The 23639-nt window shown below is 61.0% G+C and overlaps 1 protein-coding gene across 3 annotated transcripts in view; it reads right to left on the bottom strand.

Annotated features, from left to right (window-relative positions):
- Positions 1–23639, bottom strand: part of LOC103624268 (disks large-associated protein 4-like) — a 135556-nt gene that overhangs the window by 102453 nt on the left and 9464 nt on the right. For all 3 annotated transcript variants that reach the window (XM_017746953.1, XM_017746954.1, XM_017746955.1), the window contains exon 2: positions 11672–11835. The gene's annotated coding sequence lies outside the window, so the exon portion shown is untranslated. The remainder of the gene's footprint in view (positions 1–11671; positions 11836–23639) is intronic.

The raw sequence follows: 23639 nt of genomic DNA, 5'->3' as shown, positions 1-23639 counted from the left end.
CAAACTCGAGCTGCTTTTTACAATCACATTTGCTTTTTCTTCTTCAAAATAAAAAAAAAAAAAAAAAAAGGTTTTTCTCTCTGCCGTTGCCATGTGCAAACCCACACAAACACCAGGAAAAGCCGGCTCCGGCTCCGCAGAGCCCGCGCCCGCAGAGCCCCTGTCACACAGGCAGAGCCGGAAAACAGGAGAAAAATAGATTTTCCCTTCAGCCCTTCCAGACACATGACTGAGACTTATTATAGCAATAACAGGCACAGGGGGTTCGCAGAGGCCGTCCCTGCGTGTTCCTCCCCTCACTGATGAGCCCCTTCCTCCCCAGAGAAAGTGGGGCAGGTTCTGTGCCAGCTGCCCCCAGAGCCCAGCAGTGCTCGGGAAGGATTCCCAGGGGAAGGAATCCCTCAGACTGGGGCTCCAGCGGGAAGGGAGCCATGGAGCAGAGCGTGAGGAGATGGTGCTCCTGATGAGGATGGTGGGGGTTGCTCAGCTTGGAGAAGGGAAGGATCCAGGGAGACCTCAGAAGCCACTTCCAGGGCCTAAAAGGGCTCCAGGAGAGCTGGAAAGGGATTTTAGATAAGGGATGGAGGGACAGGACACAGGGAATGGCTTCCCACTGCCAGAGGGCAGGGTTACATGGGATATTGGGAACTGGTAATTGTTCCCTGGGAGGGTGGGCAGGCCCTGGCACAGGGTGCCCAGAGCAGCTGTGGCTGCCCCTGGATCCCTGGCAGTGTCCAAGGCCAGGCTGGATGGGGCTTGGAGCAGCCTGGGACAGTGGAAGGTGTCCCTGCCCATGGCAGGGGTGGAACTGGATGGTCTGTAATGTCCCTTCCAACCCAAAGTGTTTTAGGATTTACTGAGGATTCCCAGCTGGCTCTGAGCCTGGTGCACGTTCCTGAACCCCCAGTTTGCAACAACCCAGCACAAACCACAGAATCTGTGTGTGCTGGCACTGGCAGCTCTTCTTCCTCCTCCCCCTCCTTCTCCTCCTCCTCCTCCCCCTCCTTCTCCTTCTCCTCCTCCTCATCCCCTTCCTCCTCCTTCTTCTCCTTCTCCTTCTCCTTCTCCTTCTCCTTCTCCTTCTCCTTCTCCTTCTCCTTCTCCTTCCCCTCTTTCTCCTCCATCCCCATCCCCCACCCCAGCCCGGGGGACCATGGCCACACTCTGTCAGAGGCAGGAGCTCCAGCAGATCAGCCTTTGGGGTGATTATCCCTGTATCCACTTATCTCCAAAGGTTTTGAAACACAAGCACGTCTGGATGTGCACATTTCTGAGAGCATCCATAATTACCCAGGTTCCCGGGAGGAGGGGACACTGGAACTGCTGCCCAGCCAGCTGTGGGTCACCATGGACACCACATCTGTCACTCACTTCTTCCCAGGCCTGGGAAATAACCCAGCTCACCCAGCCCTTCCCCAGCGGGGTGTGTGCCCACCCTGAATTTTGCTCTGCCCCCTGCTCTGATGCCTGTGTACACCCAAAGAGCGGCCGGGGCTGCCTCCCTTTCCAGCAGCCAGGGAAGGGGAGCACCCCTGTGCCTGGGCACGGCAGACAGCTCACAGCCTGCTGCTCAAGAGAACAGCAGTGACAGCAAAAAGACACAGGGCAGGTGTCAGTCCTCATTTAATCCCGACAGATCCGTTCCAGCAGAGCGGTAGATAACGCAGCTGGGAATGTCTGAGTGCCTGGGCTCCCACCAGCCCCGTGGCCCCAGGACTCAGAGCTGTGCCCCACACTGTCCTCGCACCCTGCCCTCGCTGGGAACAGAGCCAGGGCAGCACCCGCTAGGCACCACGGAACCACGGGATCCCAGAATAGTTTGGGTGGGAAGGGATCTCAAAAATCATCTCATTCCACCCCTGGCCTTGGACACTTCCAGGGATGGGGCAGCCACAGCTTCTCTGGGCACCCTGTGCCAGGGCCTCCCCAGCCGGGCACAGCTCCTGCCCTGCCCAGGGCACCCAGCCCTGCTCAGCACATCCCTGCAGGGCTGGTGGGAGGCACAGGCCTGACCAGGGGACCGGAGGCTGTTCCAAGGTCACTGCAGAGGGTGTAAGGGTGTGGGAAAATGAGGTCCCAGAGTCTGATCCACCCACGGGGATCAGCTGGACCCACAAAGTTTTTCTTGGTTGCACAGGAAGGGCTTCAGCACCTCATTCCCAGAGCCAGGTTACTCCGAGTCCCTCACTATGGAGCCAGGCTGGGAGAGCTCAGGGTGCTCAGCCTGGGGAACAGAAGGATCCAGGGAGAGCTCAGAGCCCCTTCCAGGGCCTAAAGGGGCTCCAGGAGAGCTGGAGAGGGACTGGGGACAAGGGCCTGGAGGGACAGGACACAGGGAATGGCTTCCCACTGCCAGAGGGCAGGGATGGATGGGATATTGGGAATTGGGAATTGTTCCCTGGGAGGGTGGGCAGGCCCTGGCACAGGGTGCCCAGAGAAGCTGTGGCTGCCCCTGGATCCCTGGCAGTGTCCAAGGCCAGGCTGGATGGGGCTTGGAGCAGCCTGGGATAGTGGAAGGTGTCCCTGCCCATGGCAGGGGTGTGGGATGAGATGCTCTGTAATGTCCCTTCCAACCCCAACCATTTGGGGATTCCATAACTCCATGACTCTCCACTTCCCTTTATCACTTCTCTGCACCTTTAACTCTTTCAGCCAACCTGAAAAAAGGGGAGTGAGCGACCTCGAGGTGCCTGCAGCCCCCTGTGCTGTGCTGGGGCTGTGGGGAGCAGGTCCCAGGGGCTGTGGGAGTGTCTGCTGCTCACCCAGGGCAGCTGTGGGAGGTGGGACTGTGCCTGGTGGGACTGGACATTCCCAGGGGTCAGGAGCTGGCCATGCAGGGCAGAGGGCAGGGGCCAGGCAGGGCCGCCCTGGGGGTGAAGGGTCCCGGAGGTGTGTGGAGGCTCAGGGGTGTCCCACCATACAGGGGAGGTGCAGGACAAAGGGATCAGCCCCAGGAGCTCTTCCAGGGGGTTTTTCTCCAGGGCAGCTGCCCAGGCTTCCCCAGCAGACATCAGCCCAGAGGAGCAGCCTTGGCTCCTCCAGGGCTGGGGCTGCAGCTGAATCCCTGCCCAGGTGCCTCCTGGATCAGGAATGATTTCTCCTGGCCTCAAGCCTGTCCTGAGGCACATGCAAAGCCCTTTGGCATGCCTGGCAGAGGTTCCTCAGCCAGGGACATGCAAAATTGGCCAAGATCAGAATCCTCCCCTTCCAGCCCAGCCTGGCTTTGGTTCCTGGCAGGGATTCAGCTGCAGCCCCAGCCCTGGAGGAGCCTTCCCAGCACGTCCCAGGATCCTGTGCACAGAGCACCCCAGGGTGCTGGTGGGGTGTGCTGGGCCCTGCATGGCCCCTGGTTCCCAGGCCATGGGAGGCGGTCAGGGCAGTGCTGGGTGTGGGACTGCTCCTGGCCAGCACATCCCACCTGCATGTCACCACGGAGCAGCGGGAAAGGGAGGAGTTCCAGGAGAGATCCAGGCACAGAGCTCTGTGCCAGCCTGCCCTGGCCCATGGGAGCGAGCCCTGAGGGGCTGTGGGGCTGGGCTGGGCTGGGCCAGGACGGCCCTGAAGGCCTGCACCAGGCACTGGGTCTGGATCAGGACCATGCAAGAAGCTCCAGCTCTTCCCTGCAATGGGGGATGCAGCCTTTGGCACCCTCGGGTTGATGCCATGAAGATTTTCTGCCTTTTCTTTTATACCCCTGTTATACCTTTTTACAACTTCTGTACTCCTACTGCTTTTTGCCTACATTCTTGGACTTGTTTGTCAAGCTGAGAGACTCAACATTTTAGAAGCTTGTGTGCCCCAGACCCCAAGGTGCTCTCCAGAACACATTCTGTAAACCAAGATAGAGCCATCCAGGGGAAGGTTCCTTGGGGAGGGGGGGCTCACTTGAGCCTCTCATTGGGGAATCTTTGATAGATCTGCTAATTAGTAAAGCCTATAATGTTATACCCAATGTTAGCGGGGGGAGAGAAGAGAGACACAGAAACACAGGGAAAGACACGGAGGGGTGCATCTCGATGCATATGACCTGGACGTGTACACCTAAGGATCCTTAAAAATAAATACCAAGGTAAAATCCCTTTTCCCCTTCTAACCGTGTATGCCTCTTGATTTTAAGACCAAGAAAAGGAGGAGCCCTTCCAGGCAGGCCTTTCTCCAGGGCAGGACTGCCCCACTCACAGCTCCTGCCAAGAGCAGGAAGTGCTGCTCCCAGGGGCTGCCAGGCACTGAACAGGGTGAGCAGCCTGTCCCCAGCCTGTCCCCAGCACATCCCTGCACCCCAGTGCTCAGCCTGGGCAGGGGAGACATGAGCTCCCACCTCCTACCTGGGGCCAGAGGGATCTGTTCTCTTCCCACCTTAATTTCTTTCCCTGGCTGTGTCCACAGCCCCAGCACCCTCTGCCACTCCGTGTCCCCTGGTCCCAAGGCCAGGCCCCGCTGCTCCAGAGCCGGAGGTGAGCGGCCAGGGCGGTGCAGAGCCCCGGCCAGGAAGGGCTGTTTGAGCTGTTAATTAGATCCCAGGAAACCTCCTGGACGGCGAAGCTCCAGCCCTGCCACCCCCTCAAGACATTGTCCACGCCTGGATTGCTGCCTGATTCCCATCTACATAATTCACCCTCATCCTTCGGAGTGGCTCTGGCGGGGCTCAGCTCATGGCTCACTGGGTCTGAGCCCCACTACAGCGGCGCTAACGAGGCCGATGGCACAGAGCAGGGCCACATGGATGGCTCCCGGGCACGGAGTCCCCATTCATCCCAGCATATGTTTCCGAGCCGCTCTTCTCTTCCACCCTCACCCCAGTGCAGCACTGGGGGACACCGAAACCCATGGAAGGAAGAGGAGGGGAGGAAGGCTGTCCCCTGGGGCAGGAGGGCTCACAGCCCTGTGTCCCCTCAGGCCCCAGCTGTGGCCAGGGCAGGGCTTGGCAGTGCTGGGGGGTCTGAGGGGAGCTGGGATTTTGGATGAGGGGAAGGGACAGCTCCTGCTCAGAGGCCTGGAACCTGGTGTCATCTCCAGGGACAGCCCATCTACCCCGACCCAACCCACGGGCACGACAGCAGAAACCCCCTCCAAACATCCCAAAGCCTGGAGCTGCCCCATCTGCAGGATGGGGACAGTCCTGCCCAGGTCCCCACACGTGGAGCAGCCCCCCTCTCCTGCCCCTTTTCCCTGGTGGGCAGCTGGAGCTGAGCACAGAGCACCCAGCACAGCGTGGGGCAGCGCTGCCATCCCGACACTGCTGCCACTCCCTTGGGCATCCCCCAGCCCTCCAGCTGTGTGATGGGGCAGGAGAGGTGGGGGGACCCTAAATGCCCCCCAAGTGCCCCTGCACAGCCTGCCAGCCCTGGGTGTTGGGCAGAAGGAGGCAGGAGAGGTTCCAGAGGGGTTTCTGGAGAGCCCAGAGCCCGGAGGAGGACAGAGCCCTGTCTCGGGATGAGCCCAAGCAGCCACAGCCCCCTGTGCCTCCATACTGGGAAGAGAGGGGCTCAGGAGAGCCAGGCACAGCCACCACCCTGAAGCCTGCTCAGCTTTAGGGGCTGCAGGAAAGGGCTTGAGCCACGAGCCAGGCCCCCAGTCTCTCGTGCCCCTCAAAGGCTGGTGGTGCCCGTGGGAAGCAGCCCCTGCCGTGGCTCCTTGGGGATCTGCGAGCAGGGAAAGGTGCTCTGCAGAGGCACTCAGAGCCCAAATTAGCCACACTGGGCTCAATCTGAGATTCTGACAGCGGATGCCAAATTTATTTCCAAACGCACTGTGGAAATGTCAGCGTGCTGGTCGGAAGGAATTGGGTACATGCTCCCTTTTAAATAGCACCAAGCATATGGGAGGAGGATGATTAGATTGCTTCCAAGCTGCCAAATTTCTTTGCTGCAGCTAAAAATCTTCTCCAAAATGTCCCAGCCCACAGTGTTTCTCAGCACTGAAGTCTGTGCCGAGACTTTGCCATTGACAGTTGTGCTCTGAGCAAGAAAACACAGCCCTGCCGTGCAGTCCCAGGGGTCCCAGCTCTCCAAGGCTGGGGGGGTGTTTCTGCCTCCTCTTGGAAGCTGGAAAAATTCCTCCCCTCCTGCCACCCTACCCTTGGGGAGGGGGCAGAGTTCCCTGTGTAGAATCAGAATATTTTGGGTTGGGAAGGACCTTAAAGCTTATCCCATTCCAGCCCCTGCCACATCCACCCAGTACAGAGGGGCAAAAGCAGCCCAGCAACTGCTGGCAAACCGGGAGAGCAGGGAAAGCTCCTTTATCTCCCTGGGCTTCCATGGAAAGGCGTCCTGCAGTGTCCCCAGCAGCTGGGACCCCAGTGCTCCCAGCATGGGTCCCTGCAGGTCCCACTCCGACTCGGCCAGCTGGGGAAGGAGCAGCGCACCCTCCACTGCCCAGGACGGGGTCAGGCCTCGTGCTCAGCTGGGTGTGGGGGAAATGAGGGTGGCAGGAGATGGGGATGTGCTCTGGGCTCCTTGCTCAACGCTGCAGAAGGGGTGAATGTCCCGTGTGGCCAGGACACCCAGAGCCCAGCAGTGCCATGGCATTCCCTACAGATCACCCCCAGCCCACCCTCAGCCTGGGGGCACACCCAGAGCCCAGCAGTGCCATGGCATTCCCTACAGATCACCCCCAGCCCACCCTCAGCCTGGGGGCACACCCAGAGCCCAGCAGTGCCATGGCATTCCCTACAGATCATCCCCGGCCCACCCTCAGCTTGGGGGGCAGCAATGGAAGCCACCACAGCTCACTTTTCCCAGGATGAGCAGCCTGAGGCACTGTGATGTCCCTCATCCCCACCTCAGGAAAGGGGTGACCTTAGGATCACCCAGACCTTCCCTGCCCCATGGAGGGACTGAGGAGGGCACAAACAGCTGCTCTGGGCCTGGCAGGTGGGTGACACTGAAGCTTCTGCAGGGAGCAGAGCATGGTGGCCTTCCCAGGAAAGGATGTGACCAGCACTGGTTTCCAAATGTGGGGATGGTGCCTGCTCTCACCCAGCCTGTGGGAATTCCTGCCAGTCCTGAGTGGAATTCCTGGTCCAGTGAGGACCAGACACACACTGTCCCTCCAAAACCAACCTCCACGAGCCACCCTCACCCTCCCAGCAAGACCTGAGGGGACCAGGAGCCATGTCCTGCCTCTGGATGTGGGACTGACCTGCGACACCTCGGGGTCCTTCCCCCTGCCCAACACCCACCCACTGGATCACAGACCCCAAACACTCCCTGTCCTTCACCTGCGCTACCTCCCCATAGCACTCTCCATGCCTGGGGCTCCAGGACAGGCTCACCGTGATGCCAGCCATGCCAGCCAGCCTGTCCTTGCTCAGGGCTGAGGGAATCCACCGTGGGAAGGAGGCAGAAGCCCCAGAGCAGTGGGGAGCAGAGCATCACTTCCACGGTCCCTGGGCAGAGCTCTGTCCTTGGGGCACAGTGCCCAGAGGGTCCCCACGATCCCACCTGGAGGGTGAGGGTGCCAGAGCTGGGAACGGCCCAGGATGTGCCACGGGGCAGGGGCAGGAGCGTGGAGCCCAGGCAGTGGGAGCACAGCTGCTCCCAGCTCCGCTCCCAGCTCCGCTCCCTGCCCACACGCTGCCGCGTGGCGGGTGGGAGGTTTTTCTCTGCATTGCAAATCCCTTCTTGTGTGAGTGCTGCAGTGCTGCTTGGAAGGAAAACAACCCCTCTGGAGCCAGCCCAGGGGTCTGGAGCAGCCCCAGGCCCTTCTCCTGCCCCAGGCAGGCCCTGGTACCGTTCCCAGGGTGCCTGGCTTGGGAGATAAAGCCAAAGCTTCCCTGGCAGGCAGCCGGGCTGGAAGCAGCACCAGCCATTCCCATTTCCCTGTGCTTGTCTCTGGCACAGACAGCCCCAGCTGAGCTCTCCCTCCAGACCTGGGAAGTGGGAGGAGGAGGCAGAGGGAAGAAGGCTCCCTGGTCTGCAGCGGCTGGCTGGAAGCAGGACAAGGGCTTGGGAATGGGGGGAGCATCCCTGGGAGCGTGGGCCAGGTGCTGTGGGGGTGTCGGGGCCACGGGGATGTGGATCCAGGACTGGGGGAAGCCAGATGGGGGTGGGGTGATCTGCTCCACTTTGGCATCTGCTATCGGGCAAGCTGCTCACCTGTGCCTGGGCAGGGGCTGTGCTGAGCCCCAGGAACAGGGCTGCCCTTTCCCAGAGCTGTGATTCCATGCTGGAAGCCATCCACTGCCAGTCGCAGCCTATTGATGCATCCCCACACCGCCAGCCCCTGGCAGCTCATTCTCCTCCCAGACACGTGGCATGGATGGGCTGGGGAGATCTTCCCAGAATCCACAGAAAAACAACCCCCACATCTGCTGGTGCACAAGATCCCCCATTGCCAGGGTTTGGGAGCCACCTGAACGTTTGGCACAACTCTCCAGGGAGACAGAGACTGGATTTGTGCTCCTCAGGGACTGGTGGATGGAGGAACCCAGGGACAGTGTCCTAGGGTCCTTTCAGGGGACAAGTCTTCGGGGGGTCAGCGCAGGGCAGGAGCACTGTGGAGCCCAGATTCAGTAACTGTGTAAGGAGCCCCTCAGGAGGAGGACATCTGCCCCTAAAATCCATGGCTCTCCCAGCTCTGGGCACTGGGACACTGAGAAAAGGGGATGCAGGGCAGGAGGGGGTGGCTCTCACAAGGGACAGAAAATTCCTGTAGGCTTGGCCCAGCCCACCATTCCTAGTGCGAATGTTCATGCTGATGAGAGCTGAGGAGGAGGAAGAATAAAACATCAAACCCTAAAAACAAGGGACAGCAACCCGTGGCAGCAGAGCCATGTCCGGGCAGGGTCCTGGGGAGGATTCCAGGCACCAAAGCTTCTGGGAATAGGCACTGAGGGATGTGTGGGGTTGGGATCCACCTGCCCTCAGTGCACCCTGTGGGTCTGGCTCTGCCCCATCCTCCTCACCACAGCATGCACCACCTCACCTCTCTGGATTGAGGCAGCTCTTTGGAACAAATCTGTCCCTCCATCCATCCACCCATCCATCCATCCATCCATCCATCCATCCATCTCTGCCTGCCCTCTGTCCACCAGCCATCCCACTGCCCACAGTTTCCTCTTTTATCTCCACACAGCCCAAACCCATCGCCTGCCCGGATTGCTGTTATCCCAGTGAATCTCCATGCATCCACTCCAGTGTGCCTGGGGGTTCTCCCAGGGAAGAAGGGGTGTGACTCCTGCTTTGGGTTCAGCCAGAGGATGGATCTGCAGAGCTTTGCTTGGACAGACAGTGCTTTGAAAACGTGGCCCAGGGCAGCAGACACCAACCGTTAACACCCATCCTTGGCCTTACCCAGTCTCCAAACCAGGAAATGCCACCATTCTCACGCAGGGGGTGGCACAGGCAGGGCAGGGGCACGTTGCCATGCACACAGCCTTGGCCTGACCCTTGAGCAACACAAGCAGTGACATCTCAGGGCTCTCGTACTCTCACATCCCAGTGGAGAGGGATCACCACTCTCTTGGCCAGGAGCAACAGGAGAGGCTGAAAGGCATTGTGGAGAGAGCTTGGGGGGCACAGAGGAGAGAGGCTGGGGGGCACAGAGGAGAGAGGCTGAGCACACACATGCTGGAGGCATATGTGGAATTTTTTTTCCTCACCCTTTCCTTACAGGATAGAGAAGGGGGGAAAAAAAGAAGGAAAAAAATAGCAAAATAAAGCAAACCCAACAACTCCAATTTCTCTCTTAATGAATAAATGAAACGCATCCCAAGAGGCAATTAAGCGCTTCGAACCAAACACGTGTCACATACATTAAAAAAAACAACCCAGAGAGAAATCCAGCAGCTGCAGTAAGGGAAGGAGGCAGCTGATGATTGCTGGGGGCAGGGAACTGGGGCTGCTGCTCCCACTGTGGCGTTTGGGTCCCCTGGGAGAGGGAGTCCCACCAAGGAGGTGTGGGGACCCCCAATGCCCAGGGACATTCCCAGAGGTTTCTCCCACCCTAAGGACATCACTGCCCTGTGAACCATTCACCTTTGTGCTACACGGGGACCGGGACCGTTTGCTTCCAGGTCTCCCTTCCCAAATCCAAAAGCAAGTGTTGCCTCACCCTCCCTCCTGACGTCACCTCCAGGGAACACCCAAACCCACCTGACCTCCTGTCCCTTGTCCCTGTCCCCGGTGCTGCCTGGAGTGTGGCCGTGTCTCAGCCTTCACCAGGCCCTGCCCAGCTGACACTGGTGGCCTTTGCTGCTGGGAGGAGGAGGAGGGCTGAGGAAGGGCTTCCCTGCAGTACAGAGGGGCTGTGACTGGGTTGGGCAGGATCTGAATCCTCACCCCAGCACAGCAGCCACCCCAGGGGCACAGCCCACCACCCCTGGGTGGATGCCTGACCTCCATCTTCATCCCTGAATCTCCTTCACATCCCTGCACCACTGCCAGAGCCTCGATGTTGGGGAGAGCCCTCCAGAATCCAGCCTGCAGAGATCCAGGGGCCCCTTCTTCCACAAGGGCCCCAGAAGGCTACAAAGACCGCCTTTTATTGGCCCAAAGTGGGGCAAAAAGATCAGCTTGACTAAAACCCCCTATGGATTTTCCTGTGACACAACTCACAGCAGCAGCTGCACTGAGGAAGCCCCGTGCTTGAGGACCCCGAGCTCCCAACACTCTGAGCTCTTTGGAGAAGCTGTGTTTTACTCCTGGGTGGTGGCACAGCAGGGCAGGGCATCCACAGCAGCCCCTGCACCCCTCCCACCCCTCAGCGTCCCACAGCTGCTGACAGGCTGTGAAGGAAAAACCCCTGACAAGCTTTGGATGCTCACTGGGTTTTCTGACCATCTCCCTTTGGGGGAGACCCAGACCCTTTGAGTGTTTGGGTCTAGCTGGGCTGAGGGAGCCGGTGTCACATTCTGGAACACACTGGGAAATCTCTCCCGATGTGGGAAATCCATGGGATTTATTCCCCTGTAGGTCTGCCCTGCCTGCTCACCCTGCCTGCTGCTTCCAGGATGCCTTCCTTGCCCACGGACCAGCAGCTGCAGCAACGCTGGCCAGATGCAGAGCCCTGCCCTTGGCACAGCTCATGCCTCTCCCCGAGGGAGCAATACAGGCTGCCCATGGGCTGCCACGTTCCCTGCAGGAGCCTCCTTCTCTGGCTTGTCAGAGTGCTCCAGCCGCTGCATCCTGCTCGTGCCCACCCTGCCCACAGCGAGCCCAGTGTGTGGGGGGCACATCCCAAGCTGAGGGTGGGGAGCAGAGAGCAAACCAAGGCAAGGGGCGGCCCCACGGCTCCCAAGGAGCCCACGCCTGGGGGTGTGGGTCTGCTCCCCCCGGCTCCTGGCTGGTGCTCCCTGTGGGCTTTGCCCCCGGTGCTGCTGGGCTCTGGCACTGCCCACAGCCCTCCCTGCCCCAGGGACACCTATAACAGTGTCCTCCTGTGTCCACAACAGTGTCCTGCAGTGTCCATAGCAGTGTCCTCCAGCCACCCTCTGTCCCCACGCTGGGGTGTTGCCAGCACCTCACACCAGCTCAGCCCTGCCCCCCGAAGAGCCCTGTGTCCCTGCCCTCGCAGCAGTGCCGCTGCTGCCACACGGAGCTCAGCCTCTCCCCACTGGGCAGAGAACAACACCCCAAGAGAGGACGCCATCCCCAGCACCCACAGCCTCCTCACCCAGGGAACCCCCGGAGCCACACCGTGTCCCCGCCAAAGTCCTGCCCCGAGCACTCACAGTCTGGACGTGGCTCTCCCAGGTGGCACAGCTCTCCCAGGTGGCGCAGCTCTCCCGGGTGGCACAGCTGCGGCAGGACGCTGCCGTCATCCGCGGGCTGGGGGACGCTGGCTGTGGCAGAGCCGGGTGGCAGCTTGGTGACCGCGCTCACCGGGGGCCTGGGGCTGAGGAGGGACAACACACACGTGAGCCCAGGGAGCTGTGGAGTCACCCCAGTGCCTTCCCTGGCTCAGAGCAGAGAATTGTTAAGGGTAGAAAAGACCTTTCAGATCACCAAGTCAGACCAGCACTGCCACCATGTTCACCATGAGCCCGTCGCCAAGTGCCACACCCATACAGCTTTTGAGCACTTCCAAGGATGGTGACTCCACCCCTGCCCTGGGCAGCTGTGCCAGTGCCTGGCCACCCTTTCCATTAAGAAACTTGCCCTAATACCCAAACCTCCCCTGGCCGAGCCTGAGGCCGTTCCCTCTCCTCCTGTCCCTGTTCCCTGGGAGCAGAGCCCGACCCCCCCCGGCTGCCCCCTCCTGTCAGGGAGTTGTGCAGAGCCACAAGGTCCCCCCTGAGCCTCCTTTGCTCCAGGCTGAGCCCCTTTCCCAGCTCCCTCAGCTGCTCCTGGTGCTCCAGCCCCTTCCCAGCTCCGTTCCCTTCCTGCTCCCCTCCAGCGCCTCAATGTCTTTCCTGTCGTGAGGGGCCCAAACCAACCTGGGACCCCACCGAGCTGCTCTCAGGAGTTTGAGCAGAAATGTGGTTCAAGGCTTGAGAAGAGGCAGATGTGCCACCAAGAAGGGCAGGGCACGTCCCTGCTGCTCCCTGCCAGCCTGGCTGCTGCAGCAGTGACGGGCACATCTGTCCTCCCCGTGCACTTCCCAAGGAGCAGCTTACACCCGGATCAGATTAGGGGAAGAAAACTGCATTGCAATAAATCCAGGGAGGGAACTGGCTGCCGGGGCTTTAATCGGAGAGGAGCCTTCAAGATAAGAGCATTAAGTGGGGATGAAGCAGCCTTGGTGCAGGGATGGCCCGAGCTGGTCCCTGTCTGGGATTTGGCAGAGCGAGCCGGCTGTGCCGTGCCTGGCACCTGGGAGCAGCTCCACACGTCCTGCACACCCGAGCAGGCTCTCCATGGCTGCAGGACAGGGCACAGCACACACAGCATCGCTCCAAAAGTTCTCATCTCGTAACAGGAGCCTGGAATTCCAAGCGGGAAGGACAGCACAGTGCTCAGTGGGAGACCTTGCAGTAGGGCACGCTCTGTCCCACAGCCCCCGCTCCGGCCAGTGAGGGGACCCGGCCCCCCCCAGCTCCGACTGCACCTCAGCCCCAGGCAGCCACTGGGTTCCCTTCTCTGGGAATTCCCTCTCCTGCCTCTGGAATGTGGGCCGAGAGGCACAGAGCACTCTGCAGGGCTCTGCTCCCCCTCAGAGCCTCAGACTCCCTGAGAGCCATCCCCACGTGGCTGACCTCCAGCCCCGGGGGTGGGACAGGAGCTGCTGCAGCAAGGCAGGAAGAAGCCGCCTGCTCTCCAGCTTGCTCCTCTGGGAAGGGCAGGCACCTTTCCTGCCTCGTGTCCCTGTACAGAGAATCCCACAGCAGCACTGGGGGAGAGGGGAGATGGAGAAGTGTCCACCTGCAGCCCCGGGGAAAGCTGAGGGAGTTGCCTGCTCCCACACACCTGGAGCAGCCTTGTGTGGGACGGGCAGAGGCACTCGGGATGGGGTCAGCGCTGAGAGCTCAGCGGGGAGGCCCCTCCTGCAGGGCGACCAGTTTGGCACCAGTGGGGGCTGGTGACGAGGGGACAGTGGCTGGGGTAGCCCCTCCTGTGCTCCGCTGGCTCAGGCAGAGATGGATGGAGCCAGCCCTGCAGCCTGGTGTAAGTAATTGAGGGAAGAACATTTGTAAGGCAGGAGACAGCTGGATTAAAAAGGTGAAGCCCAAAAAGCAAATGAAAAGAGAATCACTGATGATGGATGGGAAAACAGTGCCTGAGTCCAGCTTTTCCCTGGATGCGCTGGTGAGCAGCAGAGGGGTGAGGAGAGCTGAGATCAAACCACGGAAAGAACCTGGGCAGCCGTGGGGGCTGGGAATCACAGGTAAATAAAGGTTGGAAAAGCCCTCTAAGATCATTGAGTCCAACCCTTACCCCAGCACTGCCAAGGCCACCACTAACCCCTGTCCCCAGGTGCCACATCCACACAGCTTTTGAACACTTCCAGGGATGGTGACTCCACCCCTGCCCTGGGCAGCTGTGCCAGTGCCTGGCCACCCTTTCCATGAAGAAATTTTCCCTAATATCCAATCTATGGCCCAATTTGAGGCCGTTCCCTCTCTCCTGTCCCTGTTCCCCGGGAGCAGAGCCCGACACCCCCGGCTGCCCCCTCCTGTCAGGGACTTGTGCAGAGCCACAAGGTCCCCCCTGAGCCTCCTTTGCTCCAGGCTGAGCCCCTTTCCCAGCTCCCCCAGCCGCTCCTGGTGCTCCAGCCCCTTCCCAGGCTCTGTCCCCTCCCCTGGACACAGAACCTGTGCTCGTGGAGAGGTGCTCAGGTGACACTGCTGCCACCCCACACGGCCCCAGCACTGCCAGGCCCTGGCGCTGCCCCTGCAGAGCTCCCCAAACATCTGGTGAGTGTTCCTTGAGGGCACCCAGAGACCGCCCAGACACACCAGAAAGGTCATTACTGCAGTTTGCTTTGCTAATTGCTGCTGATCAGATGCTGCTTTGGCAAGGTGGGAAAGACATTTGGGTCGGAAAGAAGTCAATTGAGTTCGTAAGGCAGAAGAATTCCCAAATCCTCCCTCTGCACGAGGGGCTGAGCAGACCCAGCCCTCCCCAAAGCGGGGGCTGCTCCTCCAGGCAGCCTGGGCAGAGCCTTGGGATGGGTCCCTCTATGGTGGGGGACAGTGGGGGAGCCAAGGTGAGCCCACCTGAGGAGGGCCAGACCTGTCACCCCAGAGTGGCAGAGCAGGACATCACAGTCCCACCACCCCAACGTCCCCTCTGTGACTTTGCCCCTCCCAGCCTCACCCCGACTGTCACTGGAGCCCATCACCAGGCACAAAGGGCTGTGCCACCCTCTCTGCCGGGATGAGGCCACCACCAGGACACCTCCACACCCTCCTGGCACAGCCCAGGGACCATCTCCCCACACCCTGCTGCTTCTTCCTTCAGGATCCGGGCATCTCCAACAGGCTCCAGCTCCTGTTCCCTCATTCCCAAACACCAGCCAGAGCCTCCCATTCCAGCTGCCTCCCAAACCATTCCCTGCCAGCTCTGAAACTCAGCTGGCCCCAGCAGGTCACTGCTACTTGGACTGCATTGTCCTACTTGGTTTCCTTAAAAAACCAGTTTGCCCCAGTGCCCTGAACACCCCACATGCCCATAAGACCCCAAAGCATTTTCCAGGAGGTTTCCCAGTCTGAGAACCGCAAGCAGATTGATCCCAGTGGGCACTCTGGGGACAGTGGCACGAGGCTGGCCCGGGGCTGTCTCCACACACACTTTAAGTGTCCCCACACGCTGCAGATCCCAGCGCTGCACAACACCAGCAGGAACACCTCCAGTATGCCCAGTGAGCCTTACATCTGCCTGCACCTGGATATCATGGGGCACAGAGGGGCAAGGCCTTGCCAAAGGGATCCCAGAGAGCCAAGAGAAGAGCCAGGGATGGTGCTTGGCTCTCCCAAAACCCTGACTCACGGCCCCTTGATCCCACACACGAGGACAAGGGGATGGAGCAGCCCAGAAGCCTCCATCTCACAGGGATGGGGACAACGGCTATGGCAGTGCCAGGCTTGCAGCATCGCTGCCTGGAGGAACACCCTGGATCATCCCCAGCACGATCTGGGCAGTGAGATGCACACCACAAGAAGCACCAGCCCCCAGCCAGCCGTGGAGGAGAGCTGCCAGGATCACCATGTCCAGGATCTCTGAAACACCCCCGGAGGACTGCAAATCCATGCTGGGATATTGGTGCAGGAGTCCAGTCACCCAGCGCACCAGGACAGCAGGACCAGCTCGGGGACACTGCTGCTGCTGCTGCCCGAGTCACCAGCTCCCCCCTCCAGGGCGGACACAGCCCCTACCCCTCATCCCAGTGGGAGCCCCCCCGGGCCAGACTCCCCCTCGGAACCCCTTAGGAATTTAACCAGGAGAAGGCTCAGGGCACAACCCTGGCCCCGGGGGCCAGGCAGCCGCAGCCCCAGCCCCAAGGGGCAGGAGGGCTCCACAGCTGGAGCAGCAGCAACGCAGGGAACCACCAGGCAGAGACAGACCCGAGGCGGCTCCATGTGAAGGAGCAGCTCCACTTCTGCCACTGCCGAGGGCACTGCCATGGGTGAGGGCACTGCCATCATTGTGGGACACTGCCACTGCTGAGGGCACTGCCACCACTGAGGGCACTGCCTCTGCTGAGGGCACTGCCATGGCTGCCTGACTCGCCAGGCTGTTCCCTCCATCTGCTGCCGGCCCCAGTGCGGTTGTTCCGTGTTTCCCAGCTGGATCAGATCGACTCTTCCCCTTTAGAGCAACGAGGGCGCTGAGCTGGAACGAGCCCCGCCTGGCCGGGGAGGCCGGGCAGCGTGTGGGGGCACGGGGGGCCTGTGGGCACCCACAGCCGGCACAGCCCCAGCGCCCGCCCACAGCTCACGCGTGCCCACACATCCCCCGCCGCTCCAGGGGTGAAGGCCTGGCATGGAGAGGTACCTCTGGGCTGGAGAGTCCCCGATTCAGGTATGGCTCCGCCGTTTCCCTCCTTTCCTTGCCCATTTCCCATGCTGCTTGACCGTCTTTCCAGCTAATTACCCCGCGCTCCTGCGGGCACGAGCCACGTGGCAGCTGGCATCTGCACCGGCTCCCAGGAACGACCTTGGCTGCTCAGAGGACAGCCGAGCCTCTCTGCCTCGCAGGCTTCCCCCGAGGCACACGAGGATCCTCCAGCGGGAGGGGCAGGAGCACTGCCAGCCCCGCCGCTCCCCAGCTCAGCTCTGCCAGCTCCGGGGGCACCGACCTGCAGCTCCCGAGCTGGGACTCGCCGTCACCTCCTGCAGAAACTCCCACTTTCAGCCCTGGAAGTGTTTCTCCCGCAGTTTTCCACCCCGGTTTCATGGCAGCACAGCCCTGAGCCAGGTCTGGCTGCATCCCCGTGCCAGCTGTGCCATGGAGAGAGGACTCAGCCGCGCTGCTCCGGCGTGGAGAGCTTCGGGAGGAGCAAGGGCTGGATGCGCTGAGGTCCTTTAGGGAGCAGCCTGGGGGGTGGCAGCACTCCCACTGTCACACCCTGTCTTCCCTGGTGTGGGGAGAGGTGGAGCAGAGAGAAGGGACACACGGAAGCTCTCTGGGGTGGCAGCCCCTGGGAGCACCCGATGGAACAGCCCCCGGGACGGGAGGGAGCTGTCAGCTGGCACAGGGCTGCCAGGCAGCAGCCTGGGGCTGGAGGCAGGGCTGGCCGGCCCCAGAGAGGGACAGGGTGCAGCTGAGGTCATGGGCAGTGACGGGGCATTCGTGGGGACGAGCTGGGCATCCCCTCCTGTGCTAGAGGAGGGGACGTGGGGATGCCTCTGGCACCTTGCAGCCTGCCCTGCTGGGAGGGAGGGCAGGCAGTACAGGCAGCAGGCAGGGCTGAGGGCTGGACACGCTGAGGGACTCCAGGGAGTGCGGGTTCCGGGGCCTGCCCATCCTCAGGAGCTGGGGCAGAGCCAGGTCAGTGCCTGGCCAGGTCTGTTTTACACCTTCCTGTCCAGACCTGGGTGCCAAAGGCTCACCAGATTCCCAGGCTCCTGTGGGACTGAAATGTCCCTTCCAGATGCTTGGGCTGCTTGGTGGGGAGGTGCTGAACTGCCCAGGAGCTCCGGCAGTGACACATGTCCCCACAGTGAGGAGCTCAGCGCCCTTCTGGCTGGGTGCTGGCTTCACCGTGAGCCCCACCGTGGTACAGCTCTCTGTGTGTGTCCTTCAGCCTCCTCCCCAAACCCCCATCTCCCTCCACCTATCACATTTGCAGATTCCTTTGCCTTAAAATAATAACCAAGCCCCTGCTGTGAGGGGCTCGATCCTGCCCTGCTGTAATAAAGAGGGAAGATGAAAAGACCGGGAGAAAATTTGCTTCTGTAGCACCTCTCTGTGCTCGCCATCCTTATTCCTCATTCTCCTTTCCAGGAGCTGTCTGTAACCCTTTGATAACACCCTCCTCTCTCCCAAAAGCTGGTGTCCCCTCCTGCCTGTGCCACCAGACGCGTCACACGCCCCTTTGATGTCAGGATAATGCACAGACGCAGCCCCGTGTTCGTGTGTGACAAACACAAACAGCCAGCTCTGTCCCAGATCTGCTAATTCAGGGAGAAAAGGGGGAAAAAGACATCTTAAAATGAATTCTTGCTGGCCAACACACAGAGCTGGTCTGGGCAGGCTGGGCCCCCAGATGGCCAGTGCCAGGGCTGTCCTGCTGACCCCCACTACTGAGCCCTGGGGACAGCCCTGGCAGGTCTGTGCCCAGAGGTGACACCCTGCAGCCTGGGCAGAGTGTGGGGCTGTTGCCAAGGTCCCCCTTAGAGCAAACCAAGCAGCTCCAGCCCCGGGTTTGGCCTAAGGCACTTTGAGGATGGATTTGCAGGGAGCCCTCACCCACAGCCAGGGCAGGTCCCAGAGCTGCCCTGCTGAGCCTGGCACCCCCCACACCCCATTGTCCCTTCCTGCAGCAGCCCCTCTGCAGCCCCTGCTCCGGGCTCACAGTGCCTGTAGAGCACCCAGAAACCTCCCACTGCTCCCTCTGTCCAGCCCCTCTGACTGAGGAGGGGTTTCTCTGATCCAAGTGAGCCGACACGTTCCTGTTAGGATGGAGGATGAGCCCCTGCCCTGCCCTGCCCTGCCAGCATGGGGGCAGCCCCTGACCCCTCCAATCCCACACGGCTTGGAATGAGCACAGGCAGGAACCATCCCAGGAGTGGTTTGGATGTATCCAGCATCCAAAATGGATGGGCAGACAAAGGATTCTGTTCTCAGACCCTCGGGTGTTCCCCTGGCTCTTGGCCCCGGTGCCAGCAGGGACACATCCCGCTGCAGTCAGGGCATGGTGTGACCATGGAGGACGGACAGAGCAACCCAGATGGCCGAGGAGCCCCTCCAGCCCCCCGATCCCGTGGGAAGCAGCACAGCCCAGAAAGCAGGCAGAGCTCCGTGTCCTTCCCCACAGGGCCTCTCCCCACCTCTCACAGCCCAGCATCATTTCCATTTCCATCCTCACATCCTGCTCCTGCAGCAGCTTCACGACCAGCCCGGCACATCCCTGACTCCTCACATCCGCCAGGTCCCTCTGCAGGAGCCAGAGCTGAGTGTGCTGCCAGCACATGGAGGGAGCAGGGCTTGATCCCATCAAATCCAGTGCTAATGCTGGTGCCAACATTCCCAGCGCACGTGGAGCGGCTGGAGGGGAGGGCCTGTGGTGGGTCGGCCCCTGTTTGCCTAAAGCAACCAGTGATGCCTGGGGCCACCAACTCGTCCCTGGGGAGCGTGACAAGCGTGGCAGGCTGGCAGGCAAGCCCACGGCAGCAATGACAGCTCCGTGTGACTGCCTCAGGCTCTTGCTCATCCCGGCTCCGTGACTCACAGCACACAGAGGGGCCGGGGGGTGTGGGGGACACTCACCCCAGCACGGGGGTCAGGCTGGGACCTTCTGCCATCAGCAGGAGCAGCAGGTCCCACCGGGCGCACTGGGGGCAAGAGCAGGGCAGTGAGTTGGGCACGCTGTTGGGACAGGCTCTTCCAGAGAGCTGGAGATTGTTCCGCTCTGGATCCAGGCTCTGACATGCACAGAGGTCCTGCTCCATGGTCACACAGTGACCCTGCTCCACGTGAAGACTCGGATCTGCTCGGTGATCCTGTCCCACAGGGTGGCCCTGTTCTGCACAGTGACCCTGCTCCGGGGTGACCATGCTCCACGTGAGACACCCTGCTCCGTGATGGCCCTGCTCTGGACAGTGACCTAGCTCCACGGTGGCCCTGTTCCACACAGTGACCCTGCTCCTGTGCTTTGTCCCCTGCAAGCCACCCATAGCCAGGCCTGGCTTGAGGCTTGTACCCCCAAAGGAGCTCTCCCCTCCTGACCCAGAACTTTCTGTAAGAGCAGGGACTGCAGTGAGAGCAGCTCCTGGGGCTCCTTGCTCCCTGCTCTGGCCACGCTGCCCCTGCACCCCACAAACACCTCCTGCTGCTCCTCTGGGAGCTGGGGGCTCTCCCCCCCCCCACCACTGTCTCGGGGTGCAGCTGTGGGGGGCTTACAAGAACGAGCTCCAAACCTGGAGCATGTGGCTCCTGCAGCCTCCAGCGACTCTGCAGCCTTCCCTCAAAACCGCTTCCCTTCTCTTTTTCCCTCTGCTCTGCTGCAGACCCTCAGCATCGGGGGAGCCGGGGGGACTGGGACGAGCATGGACTAGATGGTGTTCTCCTCGTCCGTGCTGCTCACCTGCCCTCTCGGAACGCCCCAGACCGCTCTGCCCTGTTCATGGGAATCTGGGAGAGGCTGGGTTTGTCTAAGCCGGAGTCACCCGGAGCAGCGCTCGTCATTAGCGGTGAGTAAAGCGCGGTGAGTCACTGCTGCCATTACCCACACTCCGCGGAGGGCCGGGGAATGCAGCAAGCAGGGAACTGCTGCTCCTGGTAGCTCTTGCCTTCCCCCAGCATCTCTGCGCTGCCACCTGGGACGGCTGTGCCCCCCGCCTGCCCCACGGGTGGCTGGCCCCAGGGCGGTGTCCCCGGGCCAGGCTCTTCGCTCGGGGCTGTCACCCTGAGCCGCGCCTGCCCCACTCCCCCGAGCTTCCCGGCTGCTCCTCGTACTCCGGCGCTTCTAAAGGTTAATGCATGCAGGACACTTGTGCTTTTCCCCAGCTAATTGATGCTAAAGACACCACCAGCAAGGAGCTGCTCGGTGCCACCGTGGTGAGGGCAGTGTGACCCTGCCCCATGTGCTGCTGCCCCTGGGTCTGCCACAGCCCGATCCTGTGGGTCACCCCTGTCCATGGACCCGGAGCTATTTGTGAGCCCAACTCCCGAGGCCACCCCACTGCCTGTCACCTTCCCCTGGCTCAGCCCCACCCCACCCCACGGCCACTGTCCCGCCCCCTGCTCCTGCAGTGCAGGGACGCTGCTGGGACCCCCTGGGACCCCCACCTCCATCCCCACCCCTGCCCTGCTCCTGTGCTCTGTCCGAGGGTCACACAGAGGCACTAGCACTTGGGATAAGCTGTGGCTATCACACCAAACTCCTGCTCCACACGCTGCTCTGGATGGCCCCGGTTCAGCCTCTCTCCCTGCCCATCACAGCCGGGGCTGCTCCTGCTCTCTGCCTTGTCCTCTGCTCACCTCACACCCTCATCCCCTCTTCCCTCACTTCTTATTTTTCAGCTTTTTGGCTTTTTTTCCATCCTCCTGCTCCAGGTCTCCTTTTATCCTCAGCACTGAAAACACAAACGCCAGCACACCTAAGGCCAGACCCCTGCTGGGATGGGTTTGCCCTGGGGGTCACCTTGGCCCCAGCACATCCCAGCTCCGGTGTGGCCATGCCCAGCTGGTTTGCCAGTGCTGCAAAAGGGCCCTGGTGACCAGGTACTGCCACTGCCACCACCGCAGGGACAGCAGGAGGTGACCTGTGGCCCTGCTGCTGGGGTGCTCTGCTGGGTACCACAGAGAGAAATGAAAATGCCAAAACTCAGAAGAAAGCAGAGGGCTCATGGAACCTGAGAGGGGAGAGCAGTTCCTGCCGGCACCAAGAGGAGCCCTCATCCCTGCCCCAAGAGCTTTACTCCATGCTGCCACCCCTGTGTCCTGCCCAGGCTCCAGGGCGAGGCACTCAGATGTTCCTATTCAAACGGATTACAAATTACTGTCTGATCCACTAATTAGGACGGGAAGACGAGTGTGCTTCTGACCGTGCTGTTTAGCAGCCATTTAGAAATTGCTCTGAAGGCACCGAACGGCGAGGGGCCACATCTGCTCCAGAAGCCAGCCTGGGACCATCCCTGGGGCCACCCCACCGGCCCTGCTGCCAGCAGCTCTGCCCGACCCCATCCCGCTCCCAGCGCTGATCCTGCCCCGCTGCAGAGCCCGCCCGGCTCCCAAGGATGTCCCCAGGCCGTTTGGCTCCCAGCCCTGCTGCCATTACTTCGTATTTATTTAACAAAATTAAAACCTGCTTAGTGGGGCCAGTGAAGGCAAGGCAGACAAATCGGATCTGCTGCTGCTGCTGCTGCTGGGGAAGGGCAGCCTGGTGCCGGGCTGGGGCCACCTGTGCGGCCTTAGGGGCACATGGACCCTCCTTCCCGTAACTGGGAAGTCCCACCAGGGGCTGGGCAGCAGCACGAGCACCCCAGCTCCCCCTGACCACTGGTGACAGAGGGCTGGGTCCGGCTGGGGAAGGACTCCAAGAGGAAAGCCCTGGGCTGGGCTGGAGTCCCCAAGAGCCATGGGGTGCAACCAGGCATGGCTGTAAATCTGAGAGGAACCCCCTGCCCACCTGCCGGGCATGGGGGCAGCAGCCTGTAGGGTTTGGGTGATGCCAAGTGTGTGGAGGCTGCTCCGGACTCCTCCTTCAGGCATTGTCCAGGCACAGGACACTGCCCCAGCCCAGGAGGGGCCTCAGCCCCCTCCGAGCCCTCGCTGTCCCTGGCAGGGCCTCTGTGTCCCTGTGGCCTGTAGCTCCTTACAGGACCAAGCCCCTCTCTCCCAGGTGAGAAACCTCCTCCGGGTCAGGCAGGAGCCCAGGTGGGCCCAGGAGCCCCTCAGGAACAGCTCTACAGCCTTGGCCTTCCCAAAAGCCATCCTAGTGCTGGTCCCCATTCCCCAGCCTCACACCCCTTCCAAACCCACCCCAGTGATGGGCACAGAGCCAGGAGGCCCAGCTCCCTCCTGAAGTGCTCCAAGACTTTCCACGGGAGAGAGCACAGAGCCAGAAGCACAAACCACATCCCCAGGGCACCAGGGCAGGGATCCCCCTGCCCTCCAGGTCTCCCACCTGGGCACTGAGCCAGCCCTGGCACAGCCCTGGTCCAGCATCACCCAACACAGGATTGCAAAGCCACTGGGAGGGCAGAGGGAGGGGTGGGAAGCTTCAGCTACAGGTACAGGCACCCACAGAGGAGCAGCTTCACCACAGAGCCTGGCCCAGCCATTACTGGAGGAGTTACAGTGCCATTAATGAGTGCTTTCAATTTTAATGAAGTTAATCTACCTCTAAAAGCTCTTTATGCCCACAAACATATGATCTGAGAGAGAATAGGACCTGCAGCTACATTTTTACAGCACTTGAGCATGATTTTTGCAGCCACCTATTTCCCAGCAGAGCAGCTGGGGGAAGAACACCCACTGACCAAACTGCAGCCCCTCCACTGTGCCAGTCACATGAGAAGGTCCATGGCCTTCCAGGAAAAGCAAGATTCCATGTTCCCATTATGACAAAACTTGGAAAACCAGCGAATTTCAGTGAAAAAATAGACATTGTCTTTTCTCAGCTGGGGAGGAGATGGTGCTGGCAGAACGAGGTGCTCAGGGAGCTGATGAGAAGCCCCTGCCCAGCACAGCCCCCAGGCCCCTGGGCTCTCCCTGTCCCCGAGTGGAGAGCCCATCCTGCCAGCCAGGCTCTCAGCAGGAGCTGTGCTGGGTCCCTGCCTGCTTTGCCAGCTGAGGATCATTTTTCTGACACCTGTTACTCCTGGAACAGGGTGCAGGTGCCCTGGGTTTGATTCTCTGGCTCCTTTCCAGTTTCCCCTTTCCCAACACTGGGGAAAACAGGAGAGTTGGAGCGTGATGTAAACCTGGGATGAACTCCTCAAATCCAAGGTCTGGATTTGTTGCTCCCTCGTCCCTGTGAATCCTGTGAGACTGCTCTTCCCCAGTGTGCCAGCAGCCCCCAGGGCAGCAGCCCTGCAGGGGAGGACAAACAGAGCCACCCTCCCCAAAAACGTCCAGCTTTGCAGAAACCAT

The sequence above is a fragment of the Corvus brachyrhynchos genome, unplaced genomic scaffold (assembly GCF_000691975.1).
Source record: "Corvus brachyrhynchos isolate BGI_N302 unplaced genomic scaffold, ASM69197v1 scaffold661, whole genome shotgun sequence".
NCBI classification, from domain to species: Eukaryota; Metazoa; Chordata; class Aves; order Passeriformes; family Corvidae; genus Corvus; species Corvus brachyrhynchos.
The sequence above is the reverse complement of the archived record's forward strand: the minus strand, read 5'-3'. Positions and strand labels throughout refer to the sequence as shown.